The 24996-nt window shown below is 41.8% G+C and overlaps 1 long non-coding RNA gene across 1 annotated transcript; it reads right to left on the bottom strand.

The window, feature by feature from the left end:
• Positions 1-9139: 9139 nt before the first annotated feature.
• Positions 9140-22179, bottom strand: LOC117069221. Its single transcript, XR_004431456.1, has 3 exons — positions 22043-22179; positions 13163-13212; positions 9140-10737 (listed from the first exon to the last, which is right to left on the bottom strand). It is a non-coding gene; the product is annotated as an uncharacterized LOC117069221 (long non-coding RNA).
• Positions 22180-24996: the final 2817 nt, after the last annotated feature.

The following is a 24996-nucleotide window of genomic DNA, read 5'->3' on the forward strand; positions in this document are numbered from 1 at the left end:
GGGTTGGGAGGGAAAGTTAAGAACTCTGTTCAACCATATTTTAAACGTTGAAATGTTTGCTGGCTATCCAAGTGGAGAAATCAACTAGGCTGTCAAACATACAAGTCTAGAGCATAGTAGAAATGTGTGGCTAGAGATACAAATGGGGGTGTCATTGGCATCTAGGTGGTAGTTAGAGCAATGAGTAAAGGCAGCACCTGTGGAGAAAAGTGGAGAAGATGAAGAGGACTGAGGGCCAAGCTTCAGAGAAGGAAGCTTCCGTAAATGCTTTTAGGAGGAGGTAGGATTCAACAAATTAAAGAGTGCAGAAGCAATTACTTGCAGCCTTATTTTGTCTTGCAAATATATTAATAGTTTTGTAACCCATGCATCATTTGCAATAGAATATTTTAATTTTGTGATTTGACCTTCTGGAAGGTGTCAGAAGCTCACAAATACACCTCTAACTGAATCCCGGTATGAAACCATGTCAGAGCTCAAGCTGGAGTCCAGGGTCCTTTTATTAAATTATAGTTTTGCTCTTTAGCTACTAAGCGATGTAAAAAGAGGGGCTGGCCCATGCTTCAGCTGTGCATCTGTTTCTGTTGTTCTTCAACAGGCACTAAGGGTGTCATAGCCCCTTGACCAGAGACAAAAAGGCTAGAACAATCAAAGCACTAATAAAAAAGAGGCTATGCTATTTAACTGCTTTCCTGCCTACCCTGGACTTTGAGTTTCCCTCCTGCTATGGAGTTCAGCAGTAAGCATTTTAATGTAGGCTCTGACTCTCATTTCATCCAGATCTGTTTCTGGCTTCCACTGTAGTTTGTCACACAAATGGTCAACTCTTTTCCCTATATTGCAGCTAGAATTAGACAAATGCACTCACTGTGCTCCCTCATGTGGGTGGTTTCTGCCCTTCTGTTGTCGTTCCTGCAAGGATGTCTATTAATACCCAACAGAGGAGTCAATTTGACAGTTAGATAGTTAAGTCTGAAACTCAGTGTCGAGTTATCCCTTCACTCCTGGGTGTGTATCCTCTCAAAACCTCCACCACGATCTTAACCCCTGTGGGCTCTGACTCTCTACAACACAGGATGTCTCAGATTGGGCCATCTCAATGAGCTCCCCGTGGTTCAAGTAAACTAATTTACCTCTTGGGAGCCTCGGCTGACTTCAATCTCAAGGTTCCTCTTTCCTCGCTACTGAAATTGGTTACACTAGGGAATTCCCTCACACTGCACTTCAGGGATCATAGAGAAGTTGGAATGTGTCTACTCAACAGAGCTTTTCAAATGGCTCTTATTTGAGTTTTCTCTCTCTCCTATACTTTCTTACCATTTTGTACCTCTTGAAGTTCTCCCCTAAAGGGAACTTATATTATAGTTATTCTTTCCTTTATCTTTATCCTTGGAGAAAAAAATATTTTACCATCTTTGTAATGTAATGAATAATAACTGATAATAATATATCTACATAGTACATTATACATTGTCTCCACTTTTAAAGTTTAATAAAGGGAAATGCCACTGAAAGAGAAACTAAAGAAATGAAAGCAATTAAAAAATCTTGTGAATGCTAATTGCCAATGCAAAAGACAGATTTTTATTTGTAATATAAATGAAATAATTTATAATACACAAAAATACTTTTAAGTATTATATTGAAAATGAATATACAAAAGTAAGAAAATGTTATGGAATCTGTGGGCTTGTGATTATGACTCCTGGGGGCCCTCACCCCACAGTGTGAGGAGAACTGCCTGGTCCTGAGGGACCTCATCTGTGGACTCCCAAGGGCCCTTAACTCACACTGGGCCCTCCCAGTGTGAGAGGAACCATGAATATGGACTCCAAGGGAGCTTCATCCCCAGTTCCAGGAGAACTACCGAGAAGTGAAGTCAGCAGAGGACCTGGGTCTGTAGACTCCTAGGGTTATATCAGGAATAGCAAGAACAAGACTATTAGGAAGAAATTAGACTTAGGTTAGTGCTTCCCAAATTTCTGCCAAGTGTTGTGTTAGGTTCTGAAACTGCTGAAGTGAATCATATATATCATAGACTTTGACTTCACGGAGAATGTGCTCTAGAACACTGTTTCTTCAAATGTGTTCACAACTTAAAAGTCTGGCCTATAAAAATATTTATCTTTGTTTAACGCAGTCTTTTCCAAATGCGTTCAGTCAAGTAACACCTCTTTCTACCCTTTTGTTTTGTAGCATCACCTTCACAGTTTTTGTTGTATTGATATGGTTTGCCTGTGCCCCCACCCAAATTTCATCTTGAATTGTAGCTCCCATAATTCCCCCTATTGTGGGAGGGACTCAGTGGAAGATAACTGAATCATGGGCATGGGAGTGGTTCCCCCATACTGTTCTCATGGTAGTGAATAAGTCTCATGAGATCTGATGTTTTTTATAAGGGGTTTCCCCTTTCATTTGGCTATCATTCTTCTTGCCTGCTGCCATGTAAGATGTGCCTTTGGTTTTCCTTCACCTTCTGCCATGATTGTGAGACCTCCCCAGCCATGTGGAACTCTTTCCTTCATAAATTACTCAGTCTTGGGAATGTCTTATTAACAGCATGAGAACAGACTATTACAGTGAGTAAGTTCTCCTGAGATCTGATGGTTTTATAAGGGATTTCTCCCTTTGCTTGGGTCTCATTCTTCCCTCTTCTGCCACCATGTGAAGAAGGACTTGTTTGCTTTCCCTTCTGCCGTGATTATAAGTTTCCTGAGGTCTCCCCAGCCATGCTGAATTTTGAGTCAATTAAACCTCATTCTTTTATAAATTATCTAGTCTTGGGGATGTCTTATTATCATCATAAGAATGGATGAATACATGTATCAACAGACCTTTATTGTTATTATTATTTAAGTCTACATATTTTTATTACTGAAATAAATTTTATTTCAAAAGAAAATGTCTTAATATAAGTTAAGTGTACATGTTTCTAATATTCACTATAATGAACGTATGTTTAAAATGTTCATTATTCTGTTAAAGTTAGCTTAAGTAACTCACTTTGGGAAACCGTGGCTTAATGACAATGGGCTTGGGCTTTGGAATGAGACAGGACTGAGTTTAATATTTGTCTTTGCAATTTATTAATTGAGTGTCCTTGAAAATTTACTTAACTATGTAATCTCTAGGTTTCTCATCTGTAAAATGGAAATGCTAAAATCTATCTCAGAAGACTCATTGAAGGCCAAAGGAGATGTTGTATGTAAGGCAGTTGCCACACTGCCCACTACAAGAAAAGGCCTAATCCTGTGGTCACCACATCATTTTTTAATGATTCAGTTATATTATTTGAATAGGGATGGTAAACGAAGCTCCATCTGGCCAGTGCTGGGATCCACAATTGAACAGGGAGAAAGTGCCCAGAGATGCAGAATCCCTGGGGGCCATCTCCCAGGAAGGGTCTCAAAGGAAAATCATTCACTGTATCTGTGTTTTTAATTTTTCCCCAGAACCTGAGTCTGAAGGATTTTAATATGAATTACTACAAAAGGGGGTGGGATAGGGTTTCTCTTGGCTAAATACATTTGGCAAAGACTGGGTTAAACAAAGAGATATTTCTATCAGACTTTTTGGAACCTTTACAACTAATGTACAATGAGAATCTTTAAGAGGGACAATTAATACATAGTACTTCACTTTCCAATGCATTTTTTTTTTTCAAAAGAAACCCCTATGAGATCAGGTTGTGAGGAATACATTTGAAGAAACAGTGTTCTAGACCAAATTCTCCATGAGGCTAATGTCTATATATGATTCACGTGAGCAGTTTTAGTACCTAGCCTGTGCTTGGGACATGCAACAGTTTTGTGGAGTGAATTAAAGGAGAAACAGATGAATAAATATATGAATGAATAAAAACTTTACCAATACTTTACAACTGTATCAAGGGAAAGCCTTGATTCGTGCAAATAGGAAAGTACCCCTACTACTTTCCTAAACCCAACTGAGAAGATTCCCCAGTTTTGCAACAAAGCTGATTTCCAGATCAGAGGACACCTGTTAGAGATTTTCACAGAGGTGTCAGAGTCAAACCAGCAAAAAAAAAAAAAAAAAAAGTGAGCATTAAAAACACAACATTGAAGGAAAATGTGACCTAAATCCCCAGCCGCGAAGCAAGAGGACTGTGATAAACTAATAGTAGACTTAGATGGGCCTCCTCACTCTATAGACGGACTTAAACAGGTGAGGGTGGGAACAGGGGCAGCCTGAAGCAAGGTTCACCTCAAAGACTTCATGGAGGTTTTCTCAGTGAGAAGGGCTGAGAAGGAAGTCAGTTTGCAGCAGGCTTACAGTGAATTTAAGTTTTATCATATTTCTTGGCCTAGAATCTTGCTCCCCTATTGCATTGCTGTTTGAAAACATCTTGTCAAGAGATGGATTGGGGTTTCATATCTAGCATTTCCTAACTCAAAAAAAAAAAAAAAAGAAAAAGAAATGGAAGAGGTAAAGAAAAAAAGAAGAAAAGAAAAGATCAATGATATACAAAGCAAAAATGTAGATTACTCCCCGTCTGTAAATTTTACCTACCAGTTGCCCTACAGATGTAATAAAAGTGTCCAGAATTCACAGGAAAGTCACCAAGAACATGAGGATCTGCCTTCTGAGAGGACAAACTCTTTGTTTTCTTTATTTTCATCTGATAGAAGCATACGGTATCTAAATGATTGTCAGAAGCTCTGAGTGTAAGTCTTAGTTCTGTAAAGTTCAAGCTGTGAGATCTTAGACCATTTGACCCCACTAGGCCTCTGATTTCTTGCTAGTGAAAGAGAATATGGACTGCCTGCCCTGCTGTCTTCATGTGTTCACTGTACACATTACACAATCTCTTTGTACATACTTCTCTTAGAGAACATGCCACACTGGATCATTATTATTTGTGCCCTTGTCAGTCTGTGTGATTAGATTCTGAGAATGTGGAGATTAGGGTTGGAGCTTTGGTTAGCTCTGAAATCCCAGTGCCTAGCACAGTATATGCTCAGTAATTGTTTATAAAATAAAAGCCAGGGTATCAGTCAAGTTATTTAAAAGCTGGGTATCTGTCTTAGTCTATTTGGGCTGCTATAACAAAATGCCATAAAGTAGGCAACTGATAAGTGACAGAAATTTATTTCTCTCAGTTCGGGAGACTTGGAAATCCAAGATCAAGGCACCTGCAGATTCAATGTCTGGTGAGGTCCCACTTCCTGTTTCATAGAGGGCACCTTCTTATTGTGTCTTCACATGGTAGAAAGGGAGAGCTATAATAGTTTCCTGGGATCTCTTTTATAAAGGTTCTAATCCCAGTCATGAATGATCTGCCTTCATGCCTAATCACCTCCCAAACTCCCCACCTCCAAATACCATCACCTTCAGCATGAGGTTTTAACATATAGATTTTGGGGGAACACAAGCATTTAGAATGTAGCAGCATCTGTGCACTTTTAATAATATCCCTTAACCTCCTGCCATCCCTATGCCAAAAGCTGGAGCTGGCAGAAAGAACTTTGAGTGCACACTGTGGTAGGCCAAATGGTGGTCCCCAAAAAGATATGTCCAAGTCCTGACTCCAGTACCCGTGAATGTATTTTTGTTTAGAAAAAGAGTCTTTGGCTGGGTGTGGTGACTCATGCCTGTAATCCCAGCATTTTGGGAGGCCAAGGCAGGCAGATCACCTGAGGTCAGGAGATCGAGACTAGCCTGCCCAAAATGATGAAACCCCCGTCTCCCCTAAAAATACAGAAAATTAGCTAGGCATAGTGGCAGGTGTCTGTAATCCCAGCTACTTGGGAGGCTGAGGCAGCAGAATCGCTTGAACCTACGAGGGCAGAGGTTGTAGTGAGCCAAGATCGTACCAATGGACTCCAGCCTGGGCCACAAGAGTGAGACTCTGTCTCAAAAAAGAAAAAATAAAAAGGAAGAAAGAAAAGAAAAGAAAAGAAAAAAGAAGGCCGGGTGCGGTGGCTCACGTCTGTAATCCCAGCACTTTGGGAGGTTAAGGCAGGTGGATCACAAGGTCAGGAGTTCAAGATCAGCCTGGCCAAGATGGTGAAACCCCATGTCTACTAAAAATACAAAAATTAGCTGGGTGTAGTGGCGGGTGCCTGTAATCCCAGCTACTCAGGAGGCTGAGGCAGGAAAATTGCTTGAACCCGAGAGGTGGAGGTTGCAGTGAGCTGAGATAGTGCCACTGCACTCCAGACTGGGCAACAGAGCAAGACTCCAAACAAAACAAAACAAAACAACCCAAAAAGAAAAGAAAAAGAGTCTTTGCAAATATAATTAAGAATCTCAAGATGAGATCATCCTGAATTAACTGGGTGGGCTCTAAATCCAATAACCAATGTCCTTGTAAAAGGCAGAAGAAGAGAAGGCCATGTGAAGACAGAGGCAGAGACTGGAGTTACGCACTCACAAACCAAGGAAGACGTGGAGCTGCCGGACGTCAAAAGAGGCAAGGAAGGTTCTCCCCTAGAGCCTCCAGAACAGCCCTGCTAACACCTTGATTTTGGACTTCTAGCCTCCAGAACCCACAGAAAACATAAGCATTCATTCAAATATTTGTTGAATGAATTAATGAAACTTAATCACCAAAGGTGAATAACACACAACATGAACGACCATGCACCAGGTATAAAGAATAAACTTCTATTGCTTTAAGCTACTAAGTCTGTGGTAATTTGTTTTGATAGCCACAGAAAACTAATACAGCCCCAAACCTTCAAGGTCGGTCCCTGCCTGATCTGAGTCACTGCAGCAGCTCCAGGGAGCGCAGGCCTTCAGAGGCCATGGGGCCTTGTCACCAGGCAACCAGGGGCCTTTGGAAGCCCAGTTTCCCTGTTGTGAACACAGGTGATCAAAGTTTCATTTGTTGCTTTCGACCACCAGCCTTGGAGAGAGTTAGAAAGCAATGGGGGAATTCAGAGTAATGTGATTTGTCATCCAGAGAAGTGACCAGATGAGAAGTCACCAATTATTGGCTTGCTCAGCAGAGGGAAATGAAAAATAATTGTTGGAAACAACATGAAGTCCTCCCGAAACAGAAGGGCTCTCATTTGTGAGACACCAGCCTCTGAGGGAATTTCTGGTGTGAAATTGCTTCCCTGAATATTATTAGAAAGGTCTCTGTTCATTATAATTTAAATATGGCAAAGGAAAATTACGTTATATGGATTTTGTGTGACTGCCTTTTGGTTTACATTTAACATTATCCGAACAGCTCATGAGTGGTTAGCTGATTCCCTCTAAGCCTCAGTTTCTCCATATGTAAGATAGAGACAACAGTAGTAGTTATTTCACAGGTTTTCGGTAGAAATAAACAAGATAATTTTTATAAGTGGTTAGCACAGTAATAAGAGCATAGTATTCAGTAAGAATAGTCATTATTATCACTACTGCTGTTGTTGTTTTCTGTGCCGGAATACAGTGAAGCAAAAGAGGAAACTGGTTAAGGCTCAAGCTATGAAGTCAAACAGTCATGGGTTTGAATGCTGGCTGACTCTAGCACAGACAAATAATGTAATATTTGTAGAAAAAAACCACTAGGCCTCTATTTTCTCTTCTGTAAAATGGAGATAACAATAGAGTTATTCATCCAAGCCACAGATTTGCTAAGAAATAACGTGATAGGTGTAAAGCATCTCACATAACAGCTGGTTACATGGTCATTCATGCTGCATGTCTTTCACCCTTAGGGATTACACTTTATCCATTCACTGATTCGACAGATATTTTAATGAGTGCTTATGCTTTATGTCTGACAAGAACTAGAGGTTTAGCAATGAACAAGACAGTCACACTGCCTACTCTTCAGGAGCTTACCTGCAAGAGGGGGAGACAGGCATTAGCTAACCATGAAATAGGTGGAGATGATTGCATATCACAAACCCTTTAGAGACAGTGCTGTGTTTTTTCAAGAGGAAGTTAATAGCATGCCTGCCTGCCAGAGGTATATTGTATAAACTAAATGAACCTGAAAGTTGGCAGGACCATTTGCCATCTCGTCTGCCCCCACAAAAGGGAAGACATTAACTGTAAACTCGAGTGGCAGGAAGGGAGGAAGAGAGATGATAGGGTTGCACCAGGGAGCCATTAGACATCTGCTGCCTTCCGTGAGATGCTCAGGTCTTTAATGAGGTTCTAGACATAGGAACTATCTGAGGGCAAGCGAATTTTCTTTTGATGGAAACCAGAGAAGAAGCAGCTTACATCTTTACCTCTAAGTTATGAGATACTAGGGGACAGAATGCAGAATCTTGAATGCACACTCCAGCCTAGGAACAGACAGGCAGAGGGCACAAGAAGAGGAAGGATGCAATTAGGGGTTAGCCCAAGTTTAGCCAGGTCTTCCTGAACCAAGATGGATTCTAACCCCATAAATGAGTTTCATGCAATTAATTCTTTAAATATCACAGTGATCAAAGTAGGAAAACAGAGAGCTGACATGGCAAGAAGTGAAGGAAAAGCCCCTAAGGAGGTGACACCTGAGTCACGATGTGAATCCTGAGACAGGGCCAGCCCCACAGAAGCCTCCCAGGCTGCAGGAGTAGCAGCCATAGCTCAGGGACCAGAAGGAATGTGTTGTATTAGAGGAACTTTGCAGAGACCAGAGTGAGGATGGGGTGAGCAAAAGACAGTGTGATATGGAAGGAAACTGGAGGGATAGGCAGGAATTTCTGATGAATAGACTCTAAGGGAGGACTTCTTTGAGATCTATAGAGGCCTGTGCTCTTTGGACATTTAACAATGATGACATGTCAGAATAGGGTTATAAGTCGTGATAAACTGCAATATTTACCTTTAACAAATTAACTCTTTTGTCACCCTAAGATTACAATGATATGTAAAGATGCTATTTACAAAATAATAGAAAGATTTATTTTTAAAAGTTGATTAATGCGTACTGCACTATAGGTTGCATGGTCTGGTAATGGGACACATGTTTCAAGATAGATCGTAAATGCTTTTCCTCAATCTCATTATTATCTCTAAAATCTTATTTTAAGATAAAGTTAAAAATCTACGTTTAAAGGCCTTGGCCACGTGGCCTTCTCAGGGAGTCCCTCCACCCCTGTTCCTGGCCCTTTGATGGCCTCAGGGTTTGCAGAAAGAGATATAGTTGCCTAAAGAGACTCTGTGTGGCAGCCCCTAGCATAGTCCCCATGGGGGACAGGATGCAGAATCTACAGGGCATATCCCAAAGGAGACGCTCACTAAGTGTTTGATGCGTGGGTAAGTATTCACAAATGACTGCATGCTAACACACCACTTTCCTTTTCAAAGTCCCAACCCGTGAGACATAATTGGCTTCCCAGGAACAAAAAAGACAAAAAACAAACTGAAACTCAGAGAAAATAAGTTGAGATGCCCTAGACATGTTTTTGAATTAAGTCAATTTCTCCAACACTTTGATGCTGCAGTTTGATTTGCAGAATGCGGTAGACTTTAAGCACCAGCAAAATAGCCACATGATTCCATTTGGTGTCTGCTCTGCCTCCAGCCCTGCTAACTTAGGACAGCAACCCAGGCTTCTCACATTACAGGCAGAAGGTAGCTTTGAAAGGACATGATATTGCTCAATGCTGTGTTCTCGTATTCACTGTCTGGAGAGGAAATGAAAAGTCTCCAAAGTATAATCTTGGATAATTTATAAGAATATCTCATCTCTGCTTTGAAATTAATTTATAGAAGTTGTATCTTTATTAACTTGCTGTGTGACCTTGAGCAAGTCAGCTAACCTCTCTGGGACTCTTGATGAAGTCCAAATTATGTAGAATTTACCTCATAATACTATTATGAAGCTTCCATGAAAAAAGCATTTAGGAAAAGATCCAAATTTGGGGGTGGGGGAAATGAAGCCAGTACAAATAGAAGGGCCCTCTTTTTAAAAAAAAGGAACTTAAAATTATTAGTTACAAGGTCTTAGAAGGTATCCAGACAAGTGAGAGTCCATTCACCTTAAGCTTCATGGCAATTCTATCTCAGGGAAAGTGATAATCAGACAGTAATTATTGTAAGAATAATTAGCACAGACACTTTTGGTCTTACTAGATAGGTGTGGGCTAGAAGGAACAATTTCTGACCATGCTGCAGTTGCTCAGAAAAAGGAAAGTTTGCATTTCCTGTGAAAGGCTAGATGTCCTGTGAAAGGCTAGATCTTTGCCCAAGATGGGATTTTACTGGAGCTGACCTCAGACCTCACATTCTCTCCTGTGTGGACAAGTCCAGCACAAATGCCTCAGGGTGTGACTTAATTCAATTTGAATCAATCCAGTGCATGTCTCTGGCATACACCCCAAGAAGACGTTGATTCAAAAATAACTTGAGACAGGGTTTCCATGTTCAAAATGTTGAAGTCTAGCTGAGGAGATAACCCTGACACACATTGAATAAGTAGAGAATGTGATGTTGTAGCATCGTGGCAAACTTGAATCTTACCTAATTCTCACTCTTCTCTTAGGACAAGCTTCAATCACTCTTTTAAAGTGTGTCCTGACCACCCAGCCTGCAGACTTTCACTCCACTCTGCTCATCCCACACTTAGATCTGACAGCACTCATTTGGCATTTATGGTATGTTGTCCTGTAGCAACTTTTGCATCGTCGTCTTGCTATATAATTGAGTGTGTGGGGGGGGTGGTGATGGTGGCGTTGATGATGATGCTGATGACGATGATGTCTCCCAAATAAGATCATAAGCTCTTTGAGGGCAAGAACCAGGTTATTAACTTCCATATGATCCTGCAAGCTCCGTTCTGTCCTGTTGAATGAAAGAGTATGTATCAAATGTTAAAATATGACATTCAGACTTAGCTCATAATGTGTGCTATGGGCTGTTAGAAGAGGGACTGGTTGGAGGCAATAAAAGAGGGTTTCTGGAAGGAGGTTGAGCTACATCTTCATGAATTTTATTTCATAGTGTTAGTGCATTTCTCCCTAGCTACACAGTTCATCACTCCCACTTTTGAGCACCAAGCACCAGTTTGGACTTCCACAAATAATTTGAAAGAGAGGCAGTAGGGTAATTTGCCACCCTGAAGAGGGAAATTGTTCAAATCAGGATTCGACTGCACGAGAGCAACAGAGGTGGTTACTGGAAGAGAATATAAATATATCACAATCTAATTTGCAACTTCTTGGGAGAAGTGAGGATCGGCCAGGGATCCAGGAGTGATGAGAGCCCAGGGAGTCAGTCTGGGGAAGGCCAATGTGGACTCTATGACTGGAGACTTAAGGGCACACAGTTGTGGGGAGTCATCACCACACGAGCAGAGAGGAAAGGGCAAAGCATGTGGCAATAAAGTTAAGGACTGACAGTAGAAGAGCAGTGCTCTACTAAAAACAACCACAGCCACCCATACACTCAATGAACACTGCAAATGGGAAGGCTTGCCCAGCAATTATTCCTGCTCACTGCCAAGAGGATCCTACCTCTCCAAGCAAAGCAGTGTCCTGTTTCTCTGTGGGCCCTGTTGCTGCAGCCTTTGTACTTCCTGAAGTCAGTACCAGGAATGCCTACCTGCCCTTGGGCCTTCTCATCTTTTGAAGTCAAGCTTACAGCACCTGAGACACTTCCCTGATGTGCCAAGCAGGTGTCTTAAAAATCTAAGTCCTGCACCTTTGGAGTTCCAGCAGGGAAGCACAACTCCCATAACGTCTACCTAGGAATATCCCTTTTCTGTCATGGAATGGCACCCTCTTTGACCAATGGAGCAATGGAAGGAAGAAAGGGCCATGAAGCCAGCCAATGATGCCAGCTGAATAATCAGCTCTGGCAAACATTGCATGATGAAGAACTCTACAAGATGATCCTTCTTCCCAGCCCAGCCCAAGAGTGTCTGTACCCCTCATAGTTACACTTAGTACTCTACTCCTTGGCATTGCTATCTAAATATCTCAAGATATGGGCAGAAAGTAGGTGCTCACCAAATTCTTACTGAATAAATTAAAACCCTTTTGTTTTAATTTAAAAGTCAGGGAAGCCTTTGTGCCCAGAGTTTCAGTTTCTCAGGGTTCCATTGATCACAAAAGGTGACCTTGTCATCCAATGCACTCTGTCTCTTATATCCCATTAGCTTTTTCCCAACAATAAGACCCTAGAGGTTGGATACAGGATGGAAGTTTCCCCTGCTGTGGGAAGGATCCAATTTCTCAGCAGGTTGATTTCTTTCTGGGTACAGAAAATCTTGCAGCTGAGACAGAGCCTCTTCTCATAACCAGGGCGGGCAAAACTAAACACCACTTCATACAATCCATCCCCACAAGGACAAAGCTGTTCTGTAATGAACCCCCACTTGGCACTAGGTAGCCCTGGACATTCCCCTTGCAGCATCTTCCTGTCCTGATAGTCTCTTCCAAAGGGACCACTGGGGACTGCAGGAGACCACTGTCCACAACCGATAAATGCAGTCTTCAAAGCCATTCATCCATTCTTAATGGACAGCCCGTTAATTTGAGGTCTAGGTCATGAATTTGAATGCTATGCACTGAACACCTCTTCAGCAAGAAAACCTGGTTTTGCCTCAGGGTAAATGGTGATTCATTAATTGTAATTAAATTAGGCTGGTGGCTTAAACTGGATGTGACAAAACGAAAATCCCCATATAAAACCTGAGATGCATATCACAGGCCTTCTGTCAATAACATCTAGTTTTTGTCTAAGTGGATTTAAAGGGAACAAGATGCCTCTTCTTCAAGAAAGAAAATAAACTACCTCAGTTAAATAGGGAAATAAATAAGTCCTGAATGTTTCTCTATTTCTTTTTCATTCAGGTCCTGCTACAGAGACCTGGAAGGACTAATAATAAGGGTTTTAAGTGTCCCTTGAATATCTGGGAGAAAATGAGCAGCATCTTAGGAAGCCCCTTTAGGGTGGCTGTGAAGCCAATCTACCCACATCCCACTGGCCTTGGGGTGTAATTTGAGTTATCTTGGCAGAAACAACACAATTCTCTCTTAGCGCAGTCGGTGAATGGGCTGAATCCTTGGATGGAAACCTGCAGTCCTGAGATCTCACTCAGCAGTTAGCTGTTAACTTTGGGGCTCTTTGTCCCTGAAGTCCCTTAACGGAAATAAGGGGGTTAGACAAAGTTCCTCTTTTAAAGCAAAAGAAAGCTAAACAGAAACACAAAATGAAACAGGCAAACATGAGGTTTTGCTGGTTTAACAGAGTGGAGGAGTCTTACCTGCTGTGACCCACAGTCTACCTTTGAGCCCAGAAGAATCTCAGGAAAACCTAGAAGACAGTGGAGGAAAGTTTGAAACCCATTCAACTGGATATTGTCCCAAGTCTTTTCCAGAACCAAGCTTGTGCAAAGCATAATTTGTTCCATCATGCTAGGAACTAGAATATGATTTTAAATAAAAAATGAAATCATAGTGCATTAGGGAGCATTTAATCAGAGAAGCAGAACCACTATGAGTGATATAGAATAAAGGATCATTAATAGGAATAGACTTTTCACAATTGTGGGATGTGGTGAAGAAATCCATGCAAGGCTGTGGAACCTGGTGTTGGGCTGAAGCCACTCTACATCAGCTGCAAAAACTGTTGGAAAAGAAAACCGGATATGAAGTAAGAGAGACCATAGCAGATTGGAATCTATGACTGTCTCTCAGTGACTCTTAGCATGATGATGCAGGTGACATGCAAAAGCTGACACCTTCTGCCATGGATCTGCACTTACACCTGGCCCAGGAAGATGAAGAGGATCTGATGGGAGCTGGAGGAATGGCAAGGCTGGTGCTGCCTCACCCTCACAGGTAAGCCAGCAGCTCAGCAACAATGTGCATGACCTGTCAAGTGCCTACAGCCACCTTCAGAGCAGGAAAAGGCTGGTGCTTAACTCCCATTTCCCAAGTCTTATACTAATATCTTTTGTGGCCAAACCCAGTCCAGAGTCATATGGGAAAGGGAATTCTGGGAAACACAGTTCCAGCTCAGCAAAATTGACAAAATACAAAGCCATTGCAGCCCAGCCCTGGTCACATGGCTTCCGTATGCACTTCTGTTAACCATACTTAATTTCCAAATAAAGGCAAAAATAAAATCTCATTTACACCAAACATAACGTATCTATCCTCCAATCAAAATACGCTATCCCTCTCCATAAAAGAGAACACATGATTTTACACATACTGGCTGATGTTATTTTTGTTTCTAAGTCATATTCCATTTTGGATAGCTTGCAATTTGCATACTGAGCTTTAGGTGTAACAACTATTAACACATCTCACATTAGTGGAATGGGAAAGGGAAAGACAGAACTGACTGATACTAGGTAAATTATTTAGATCAAAATATGGAAGAAATGCTGATAACTATTACACTCTTTGTTTCTGCAACTTGTCACCTAATTATATGTGGTATTTATAGCTACCTTCTTCTATTACCCATTCCATACTCCTTTACCCTTTGCAAGCATATTGCCTAGAGGCATTCCTTGGGTGGTGGAGTAACCTAAATCTTTATTTCTGAAGTGTCTGGGCCATTAGCAGTCCTGCATGTGGTGGCCGTTATTTCCCACTGACGTTCATCACAGAGGAATCTAGGAGGGGGATTTACAGTGTACATTTTTGACAGTGTAGCAAGATCCTTCCTTGAGGGGACTCGAACTCCACTTCATTCCAAGGGCTCTAGGTCTTCTTCTGGCTCGGGTCTGGGGTTTGGTGGGTTTGTAACTCTCTATTGTGATGATTCAATGAGGCTTCTGGTCACTAAACATAGAATGCTTCCATTCACACAAAGTAAGGAGACTGTGCATCTAGTTCAGTATGAGAGAACGATCATCAATTAGCCAAAGTCAAAGATACTGTGTTTTCTGTATTTACAAATAATGTAATGATAAAAATCCCTGCATAAATATCTTTGCATATTGATGCAAGCGTAGAATATGTTTCTAAACAGAGAAGTATGGAGCATTTTCTTTTAGGACCTCTTGGTTTCTGATTATTTGTTCATGCATTAGTTCATCGATGGTTCTTCTGGGTCTATGGGTAGTAATTAACATAATTATTCACTGCTATTTTTAGCACTTACTATTTGCTAAGTGCTTTCCCTATAATATCTCATTTAATTCCTACAACTAGATAAATGTTATTGTTCCCATTTTACAGATAAGGAAATGCTCACAATTGCAGGAGCATATACAGGCATGAGAATAAGGAGATTTTCATGAGAGTAAGGAATGTAAAAGCCTTAAGCCAGATCCCACAGTTAATGGTTGGTAGAGCCAAATTAAAACTTTCTCCTCCCCAGAATCATTTTCCCTATATTATGGCCTAGGAAAAGATAAATAACAAACACATCTATTTAAATAATTCTTATTTAAATATTAAATACTCAAATATTTAAATATTTATTAGATTTAATAAATTAAATAAATATTGATAATTAAATATTAAATATTTAATGTTTAGATAGTTAAATAACTTTTAAAATTAGGTTAATGAATGAGTATGAAATCTGGATCTATCACTGGTCAGAGACAAGATGAGGGAATCTTGAAAACACATGGAGCAGACAGTTCAGTCAAATGATTGTCCAACGTTGTTGAAAGTGTTCAGGAACTGGGAGGTCTCTGGGAATAGGGGCAACTATAATACGGTAGAATAGAGTGCGGCTGTTTACTATTTGTATAATTTTAGCACATCAATATACCTCCATTGCCTCATCTGTAAGATGGGGAAATAATAAAATCTATTTCATAGGTATGATGAAAGACGTCAACAGCATATATGAGCACCTGATAGACTGTGAGGTGTTGTTGAATTAAATATTATAATTATTACCTTGGGACTGCAGCAAGTCAAATAGTCACACATCAAATCAGCAGTAATTAGGGTGACAATTACTAGCTTAGGAATGCCCTAGACAAACCAGGACATACACTTAGTAACACTGTTGGGAGACAGTCCCATTCAGTTTAATACTTAGACTTAGGAATACAGTTGACAGAGTGTCCCACTCAGTTTAATACTACTGGACTCTCAAATGTTGCCTGGATTTGAACAATAAATTATAGGAGAACCAAAGTATCAGGAGTAGAGCAATCCAGCCATTCACCAGGTGCAGAGGTTACTGGGTAGCATAGTTTCTACTCCCTGTTATTCCTGTTTCCCTGGAGAGAACTATAGCTAGGTGAGTCCAACCAAGGATATGGATTTCAGAAAGCATACAAGGCTGAGAAGGATTTTCCTGACAGTCTGGCTGATTTCTTAACATTCATTGATAAGCCAGACCCGGCAAACTATGTGCGTTACAAAGTAGCAAAAGCTTCTGCAGTACTAATTATGTGGCAGGCACAGTTCAGGGCGTCTTGTATTGCCAATACTTTTAATCCTATTTTAAAATGCAGATGATAACCTACAAAACAGGTTATCATCTGCATTTTACAGATAGGAAACTGAGGCACAGAGAGGAAGGTTCTTTCTCCAAGATCACGCAGCTATTATGTGCAAGACCAAGTTTTGAACATGTGTTAATGGACTTCAGAGTCCACACTCACACGTTCAGTTCTGCTGCCTCCCATCCTTCTGAGTCTAGAGGAGTAGAACAACAAGGTCCATTGTCAGACTAAGACTACTCTCATGTCAGATGCCACCAGCAAGTCTTGTTCACATGTACTTCTGATGGACCAGCTATAAAGTTGGGGGGATTCCCTTCAACCTTGTTCTCAGGTTCAATAATTTACTAGAATGGCTCGCAGAACTCAGGAAAGCTTTTTATTTACTATGAGCAGTTCCTAGTTGATCAACATCCATCTCCAGCCTCTCTCCCCTCCTAGTAAGTCAGGGGATGGGACTGAAAGTTCCAACCCTCCAATCACATGGTTGGTTCCTCTGGCAACCAGCCCCCTTCCTGAGGCCATCTAGGGCCCATCAAGAATCACGTCATTAGCCTAAAGCTCATTGCTACAAATAATAAAAGATGCTTCTACCCCTCCTACCACTCAAGAAATTCCAAGGGTTTTAGAAGTTCTCTTTCAGGAACTGGAGACGAAGACCAAATATATATTTCTTATTACATCAAAAGGGTTCATTGCTCAGTGTTTACAAGGTCCTTTGAACAGGAATGTCTTGGGTGAGATGGATTGGGAAAGAGATGAGAAAGGTAGCGTGGTCCAGTTAAATTTAGATCCTGAGAGTCAGGACATTTAGGGCAACTGGGAACATTTGGGACATTAGGCATCTGGGTTCTACTGCTGTTCTGAGTCAGCCATGTGACATCAGATATCCTGTGTCATTCACGCTCTGTGTACTTTCTAGCCCACAGGAATTTTCTGAGGAACAAGGAGAGAATAGACCCAAAAAGACTTGGAACAGTTTTGTGTTGCTGTTGTTTTTACGTCCTAGAAATGTAAATGTCCTGGGTCAGACTTTGGAAAAGAAAAGCATGAAAGATAAACTGATAGGAATTGTGTTAAAATGGATCCAAGGGAACTGGGAATTCCACAGCTGGCCTGGGCTTTGTAAAATATATGTAGTCAACTTCAAATCTGGAATGACATTGTTACAGGGGTTTGTTTCTTTTTGCTTTTTTTTGGAAACATGGTCACACTCTGTCACCCAGGCTAGGGTGCAGTGGCATGATCTCAGCTCACTGCAAGCTCCACCTCCCAGGCTCAAGTGATTCTCCAGCCTCAGCCTCCTGTGTAGCTGAGACTATAGGCATGTGCCACCAACGCCCGGCTAATTTTTGTATAGTTTATAGAGATGGGGTTTTGCCATGTTGCCCAGGATGGTCTGGAACTCCTGAGCTCAAAGCGATCTGCTGGCCTCAACCTGCCAAAGTGCTGGGATTACAGGTATGAGCCACCATGCCTGGCCATGTATTTGTTTGTTTAAATGTTTATTTTATTACTTATGCTTGGTGTGAAGGAACTGAAACTCCAGTGGTCTCAGAAGAGTTCTACTCATAGACCATCTTGCTCTGCCTCCCCGGACAGTCTCATCCCTCAGGTTTGCAGCTGCACCTCTCACACAGGTGACCATTAACTCTGCCCTCTCGTGTCCTCAGACCCCAAGGAAGCCCAGCCCTACAGCAGGCGTTATTGACTTCTGTTAAAACAGTCAAACTGGCCTTCCTGCTGAGAATTCCTCCCCCTCCAGCTCCTCATCTGCCTTTACCTCAGAAGGAAGCACGAGCAAAAGTGCTACCTGACGACCTGTGAGAATGAAGGACACAGCAAAATGCAGCAGTATCTCGGGCACCGTCATCCTGGATGTGAGCGGCAGCATCAGCGGGCCGCTCTGGGGGGTGCATGAAAAAGGGCTGTGAGCGTGCTGACAGCCAGCTGATCACCCCAGATCCATGTTCCCTCCTCATAGTGTCAGTTTGTTGCTGGGAAGTGGCTGCCCAGCCAGGGACTACATGTCACAGTCACCTGTCATCTAGGTGTGGCCATGCAAAGTAATTTTCATGAATGAAACATAGCCAGAAGTGATCTGTGTCCCCTCTGGGTCTGAGTGAATAAAAAGCAGATGTGCATTCTCCTTGCTTTGTTCCCTGTCTTTCAGTGACTGGAGAGAACTCTGTGGCTCTAAAAGAGGCAAGAGCCACAAAGTAGAAGGGGCCTGGGTCTCTGAATGACCATGTGGAGGAAAGCCACCTGCCAGTCAGAAACATCTGCATTGGACTTCCATATGCACGAGAAAAATGTATATTTATATATTGTGATAAGCTATTGTGACTTGGAGGTTTGTTTGTTACAGCGCTGAGCCAATATAGTCACTAACACAGTTAGGAATTGAACAATTGAAGGCCCCAACATAGTTCTTATTTTTACCTATAAACGAAAGAATTCTGGAAATTTAAAATGCAGCATAAGACTGCCTAGCCACACAGAAACGACAGGTGCTTACATTAGAAAATTCTATTTCTTCTAGGCCAATATAGTGCGCCTTCTCTCAGGCCTCTGTGAAAATCTTTAACCCCTTCCATGCTACACAGTTCAAAGGGCAGAGAAGAACCAGGAATCCTCACACAGGAAATCTCTAAGAACAGCTGGAGCCTTCCTGATCACCAGGGTCCAGCTGAGGTTGATAGTGCATGCTCCTGAGAAATCTGAAGGGACTGCCCCTCACTGAGAGAAAGCTGGGTGCAAGTCATCCCATTCTCACCAAATTAGTGGGTTTGGTTCCCCGACATTTGGATTATCTAATAGGAAGTAGAATAGCCACCATTAGATTTGTCACTTGATTTGGATAAAAACTGAGCCTGAATGGATGAGCATCTAGAGGTGGCAGGGAGAGAATATTATTCCTCTGTGCTAATTTTGATTTTGAAAAATGTCCCCACTTGGGAAGATGCATAAGCATCATCCTACTGGTTTCACCTGCAGCCCTTGCACGGAGTAAAGAAGTAATCAGCCTCCTCCCAGATCCTTTGTGGCACAGGCCTCTGCAGCACATGCCAGAATTCTGGGTACTGGCTCCCGAGACCTACAGGGGCCAGCACGGGCTGCGTGTGCCCAGGTGTGTGTGGTGCCCTCTCATTGCAGCTGCTGTGACACCCGGGGAAGAGCAGCTGCCTGCCTTTTCCTTGCTAATTTCTCTTCCCTGCTGAGCTACATAGGGAGAATAATTGCCTTCACTCTGAGCTCTGACATTCCCACATTCAAGCACCTGCTCTACCACTGTTCTCCCAATAGGAAGACAATTTCTGCCACACTTGGTGTTTCCTTCATAGCAAGCCAGCTGATTAGAGAAACACACTTTAAAAGAGATGACTGGGAACCTGTGAATGAGGCCAGGACCAAAGCAGCATTTTGGAAATGTGGTCGGCATTTTCCCTTGATGAAATATAAACTGCGGTGGCAATTCCCCCAGAGTGACTGGGCAAAGGGTAGACTCCTCTGGAGCTGCTCAGCCCATCTCACTCTCCTATAAGGTCCAGTCCTGTGAGCAGAAACAAATCAGGAAAACCTAAATCTAAGGAAAAGGAAAACCAAGTCATGATCATTCAATGATACCATATTGAATTTATCAGAAACTTTCTCTAAGATATTCAGATTTATTCTCTGACTACTAGAGGGCTGGGATCAATTGATTTTTTTTAGGATGTGCATTCTTATTCTAGAGTATAAATTGTGATACTGTAGCAGTTATTAATTTTGGCAAGGTCAGAGGGCCAATGTCACAGCATCTCATGGTAGATGGGCAGGATAATCTAGGACTCAAAGACTTTCCCTCTGTAAGTAAGTAGGCCGTAGCTAGGAAACCATAGCTAGCAAGAAAGACAGCTCCCATCATCTCCTTTTATCATCCCTCAAAGAGCCAAACATTAGGTGTTAGTTAGCCAACCATTAGGTCTTAATCTTAATTAAGATTACAATGTGTCCCAATTTTTTAACTATTGTAAATGTTTATGTTTCTTAATCATACAAATAATAGGCTTTGATATAGAAACATTAGATCAGGAGTTGGCAAACTGTTACCTGCAGGCCAAATCTAACCCTCTGCCTAATTTTTTAAGTAAAATTTTATTGGAATATGTCCATTTGTTTGTGTGTTTTCTCTGGCTGCTTTCACACTAAGAGTCGAGTGTTGAGTCGTTGTAACTGTGTAGCCCAGAAAGCCTAAAATATATACTATATGGTCCTCTCCAGAAAAAGTTTGCAGACATTTGCATCAGAGTACACTGATAAGTAAAAGAAAAAAATCAATCTCTCATAATCACATTGCTCAGAAATCATAAATGCTCATCTTACCCATTCCTCGTTTTTATTCCTATGGAAGTCACTCTTTAGAAACAGGACCCTCACCCCAAATTTAGTTCATATGTTGAGACTTATCATGTTACACACATGCCAACAGAGTATAAAAAGTTTCTTATGACATGGTCAAAGTTTTTCTGGGAAGAGCAGGAAAGCCCTCCCAAACTGGCCTGAGGATGTCTTGAAAGAGCCAGGAAAGGAGACTGATCTGGGGCTGTTAGGAGGGTTAGGATGTGGGGCAGAGTGAGAGCTTCTGCATGAGGGCAGGGGCGTATATCATTTGAATCTTATGCTGTTGCCAAAGGAGGGAGCACCCTGGTTTTCTCATCAGCTTCCCAGGTATATGGTTTGGCTGTGTCCCCACCCAAATCTCATCTTGAATTGTAGTTTCCATAATCCCACGTTTCATGGGTGGGAGATAATTTAATCACGGGAGCGGTTACTCTCTAGCTGTTCTCATGATAGTGAGTAAGTTCTCCTGAGATCTGATGATTTTATAAGAGGCATCCCTCTTCACTTGATTCTCATTCTTCTTGCTGTCGCCATGTGAAGAAGGATGTGTTTGCTTCCTCTTCTGCCCTGATTGTAGGTTTCCTGAGGCCTCCCCAGCCATACTGAACTGTGAGTTAATTAAACCTCTTTCCTTTATAAATTTCCCAGTCTTGGGTATGTCTTTATTAGCAGCATGAGAATGGACTAATATACCAGGGCTGGAGCAGACGGGGCAGAGAGAGGGGTGAGGCTTAAACAGGGTTATCTGTCAATTATCAAGAAATGGAGGCACACTCCTTATACAATAACACAGTTTCTATATCACTGCTCCTTTTAATCTACCCAGTATCTTCCCTCCCTGGCTCCTGACAGAAAGCAAATCTATGGTTTTACCCTAAGATTAATTTTTCTGAGATGAATTCATGCCTCTATCCAACACTCCCAATTCCTTCTTCTCCCCTCTATCCCCCCACCCCACTCCCATGGCTCGTATTCTGCTTCTTCCTAGGAAGAGAGTGTCAAGAATTTCTTGGACCATAACGAAGAGGAGTGAGGAAAGGAGGGACTAAACATCTTGAAGAGTTCTCTCTTTTCCTCTTTGGGGCTCACGGTCTGCCATTTTCTGGCTTCTTCCTTAAGAGCCCTGGTCCCTAATAAGAGCCAGGCACCTTCCCCTGTTGAGGGAGAGGGGATATCTCTGTGGCATCCTGGCGTGAGTAGTTGTGACTAGCTCTGCCTTAGGCTCTGAGGAAATATTTTCTCTTTCCCTCCCATTTACTTTTTCTCATTACAAGAATCGAAGTATCTACAAATGCAAAATTAGGATATGAGTCCAAAGAAAGAATCAGAGTCTCTCACCTTGGACGAAGGAGTCCTGCAGATCCTAGAGCGTGGCTGGGCTCACAGGGTGCCTACCCTGTGGTCTGGACTTTGAGGCTCAGGAAGCAAGGCCTCCTTTGCCTGATGGCATTCACCTTGCTGGATCTCCCCTGGGAGCCTCAAGAAGAGGTAGCTGAGGATGGAGGCAGGCATCCTGGGCTCCTAGTGAGCCTTCATATACTCCCTGTCTGTGACACACTTAACTGAAGGGCAGGAATGAATACCAGACACACTCTGTGGAGAAGGAAGAGAGTGAAGATTGGTACAGAAGGAAAGCAGGGGGAGAGAGTGTTCTCTACTCTGTGCTAGGTGCTTTATAGACCATATATTTTATGAAAAGATTTTTATTGTGGAAATACCCAAGCACACGCAAAAACAGAAAGACTAGTACAAGGAACCCAGGTCGCCATGAATCATTTGAAACAATTGCCTTATAAACTGTATAATAACCCTGAGAGGTAGATGTCATTCTTACCCCTGCTAGACAGGTTTGAGGACTTTAGGTTACTTGCCTAAGGCCACAGAGCTATGACTTGGCAGGAGAAATGGCAGTTCGTTCTGGCTCTAAATCCCACACTCTTTCAATAGCATGTTGCCTCCATGGAGGGCTTTGTGAAGAAAGGAGACTTAAACTGGACCAGAAGTGTCAGGGAAGCAGCAAGAGGACATTTTGGGAAGAGGAGAGAGAGAGTGAGCTCATATCCAGTGGCAGAGATGAAGAGAGAGCATTTAAAAAAAAAAAAAATCCCGTTAGTCTTCTGCTGCCAGCAGTATTTTAAAATTTTCAGTGTGTTTAAGTCAGTTTCCATTTGGAAAATCTACAAACAAATTTAGTCATGTACAGAAATGTGCATTTAGGGGAAAGGATGCCTGTCATTTCCAGGTGAGCGTAACCTCCACCGCCATATCCCAGGGAATGTTAGCTGTACAGATGTGGGGCAAGTGCCCATTTAGTGACAGAACTTTGAGCCTAAGATGAAAGAGACACACATGGAAGGCATAGACACTGGCTGTGAGTCTCAGGAAGAATGTTTTGGGCCTCACCCCCTACCCTAGCCACCATGAAAGCATCCAACCTTCCTGTAGGAGCTGCGAATGGCGTTCTTCAGCCCACACCTCCCTGTTGCATGGCTGCTTACTAAGTAGAGCTAACCCTTCCTTTTAGACAGAAAGAGACATTAATATGTGCCTTGTTATAAGGTCCCAGAGTGGATGGCCTTTCTCTGCTTCCTGAGTATAGATGTAAGTGATGTCTCATCACCAGCATAATTTTATTTATTTATTTATTTATTTGCCACCAGATTGAATACTGCTCAGCCATTTCAGAGGGGCCCTGCGTTGGCCACTTCCTGCTTTGTTTATTATTGAGTGCTTCCAAATAAGGAACACGAGTCTACGGAAAGGGAAATGATTCTTTGAATCTGCAAGAGGATGCTAAAGGACGTCTTCAGCAATTTTAATAATAGCTTTGGAATAGATGCCTCTGTGGTCTTGAAATGATGACAAGTGAAACCCAAAAAAGCTTTTGTATCTCAGGGAAGGTAGAGTCAAAACTGGGGAAGACGAACCTTAGACACATAGAATAAGAATTTGAGATGCCTACTTTTGTGATGGCTTTGTTAGTTTATTAAAAAAATTGAACATTAAATAAATATATGTGTACTTTTTATCCCGTTATATATCTCTTACATATATTTTGTAATTTATATCTAATTTTGTAATTTATAACTAATTTTGAAAAAACATTCATATTTATAATACTTACCCTAAATATGTCTCTACTTTTAATACATATGTGACAAAATGTGCAATCAAACGTTATTTTGCTTTTTAAATTCTGGGACAAAATCGTGTGACATGTAGCTCCTTGGCCCATATTTTTAACCAGATCCAGTTGCTTAAGGACACCAAAAAAAATCCTGTTAGTCATCTGTTGTCAGTATTTTAAGATTTTCAGTGTGTTTAAGTCAGTTTCTATTTGGAAAATCTGCAAACAAATTTAGTCATGTATGGAAATGTGCATTTAGGGGAAAGGATGCCTGTCATTTCCAGAAGGTAAGAGTAACCTCTACTGCCATATCCCAGGGAATGCTAGCTGTACAGATGCGGGGCAAGTGCCCATTTAGAAACAGGACTTTGGACCTAGGATGGATGAGACACACATGGAAGGGAAGACATACAGTAGCGGGAGAAAAGAGGAGGATAATTTCAGCTCCAAAGTTTTCTTCCCTTATGTTTTTGATAAACTAGAAACTTGTGAGCTTCCAGGCATAGTTTATTGCCCATCTTTTCACTCTAGTTGGAGAGGAGGTATATGGATAAAGGATGATGTTTTTTATGGCAGGGTTTTGATGTTGCTGGGATATTTAGGGATTGTGTTTGTCCTTCAAGAGGGCCTTTTCATATGTTCCTCTAAGGACAGAAAAGGAAGGATGACAGGCTGAGCAAAGTCATATGAGCCAAAATGACACACAGGAGACAACTTAGCATCAGGCTTATAAGTTTTCTGGTGGGATCGAGAGATTTGAACAATCTATACCAGACACAGAGCCACATGGGACTAGCATAAATGAGTTTCCCTGCCGCTGCTCCCAAATTGGCAAAAAGCCACAGTTCGAGAGAGATTGAGCCTTTTCTTCCCTGGCAGTCAATAGGCGTATCTGGCAACACGCAAACTCCCGAGCACATCCAAAATGCAGGAGTGTGATGGCTCAGTGTCTTGAGTACAACATTCTTGAAGAAATGGTATCCCAGCTGCCCCCATTTACATGAACTATTTAATCTCACTCCAAATAGCGCTGGTGTTATCTCCCTGCTGTTTCAGTACTGCTGTGACCTTGCCGTCAAGTCTGAGAATCATGGAGATTGTGCTAAACATAAAAGGCTGAATTGAAGTGGATTTGTGAAGTCAGAACACAATAATTCTTGGAAAA

The sequence above is a fragment of the Trachypithecus francoisi genome, unplaced genomic scaffold, assembly GCF_009764315.1.
Source record: "Trachypithecus francoisi isolate TF-2019V2 unplaced genomic scaffold, Tfra_2.0 Lachesis_group3, whole genome shotgun sequence".
Taxonomy (NCBI): Eukaryota; Metazoa; Chordata; class Mammalia; order Primates; family Cercopithecidae; genus Trachypithecus; species Trachypithecus francoisi.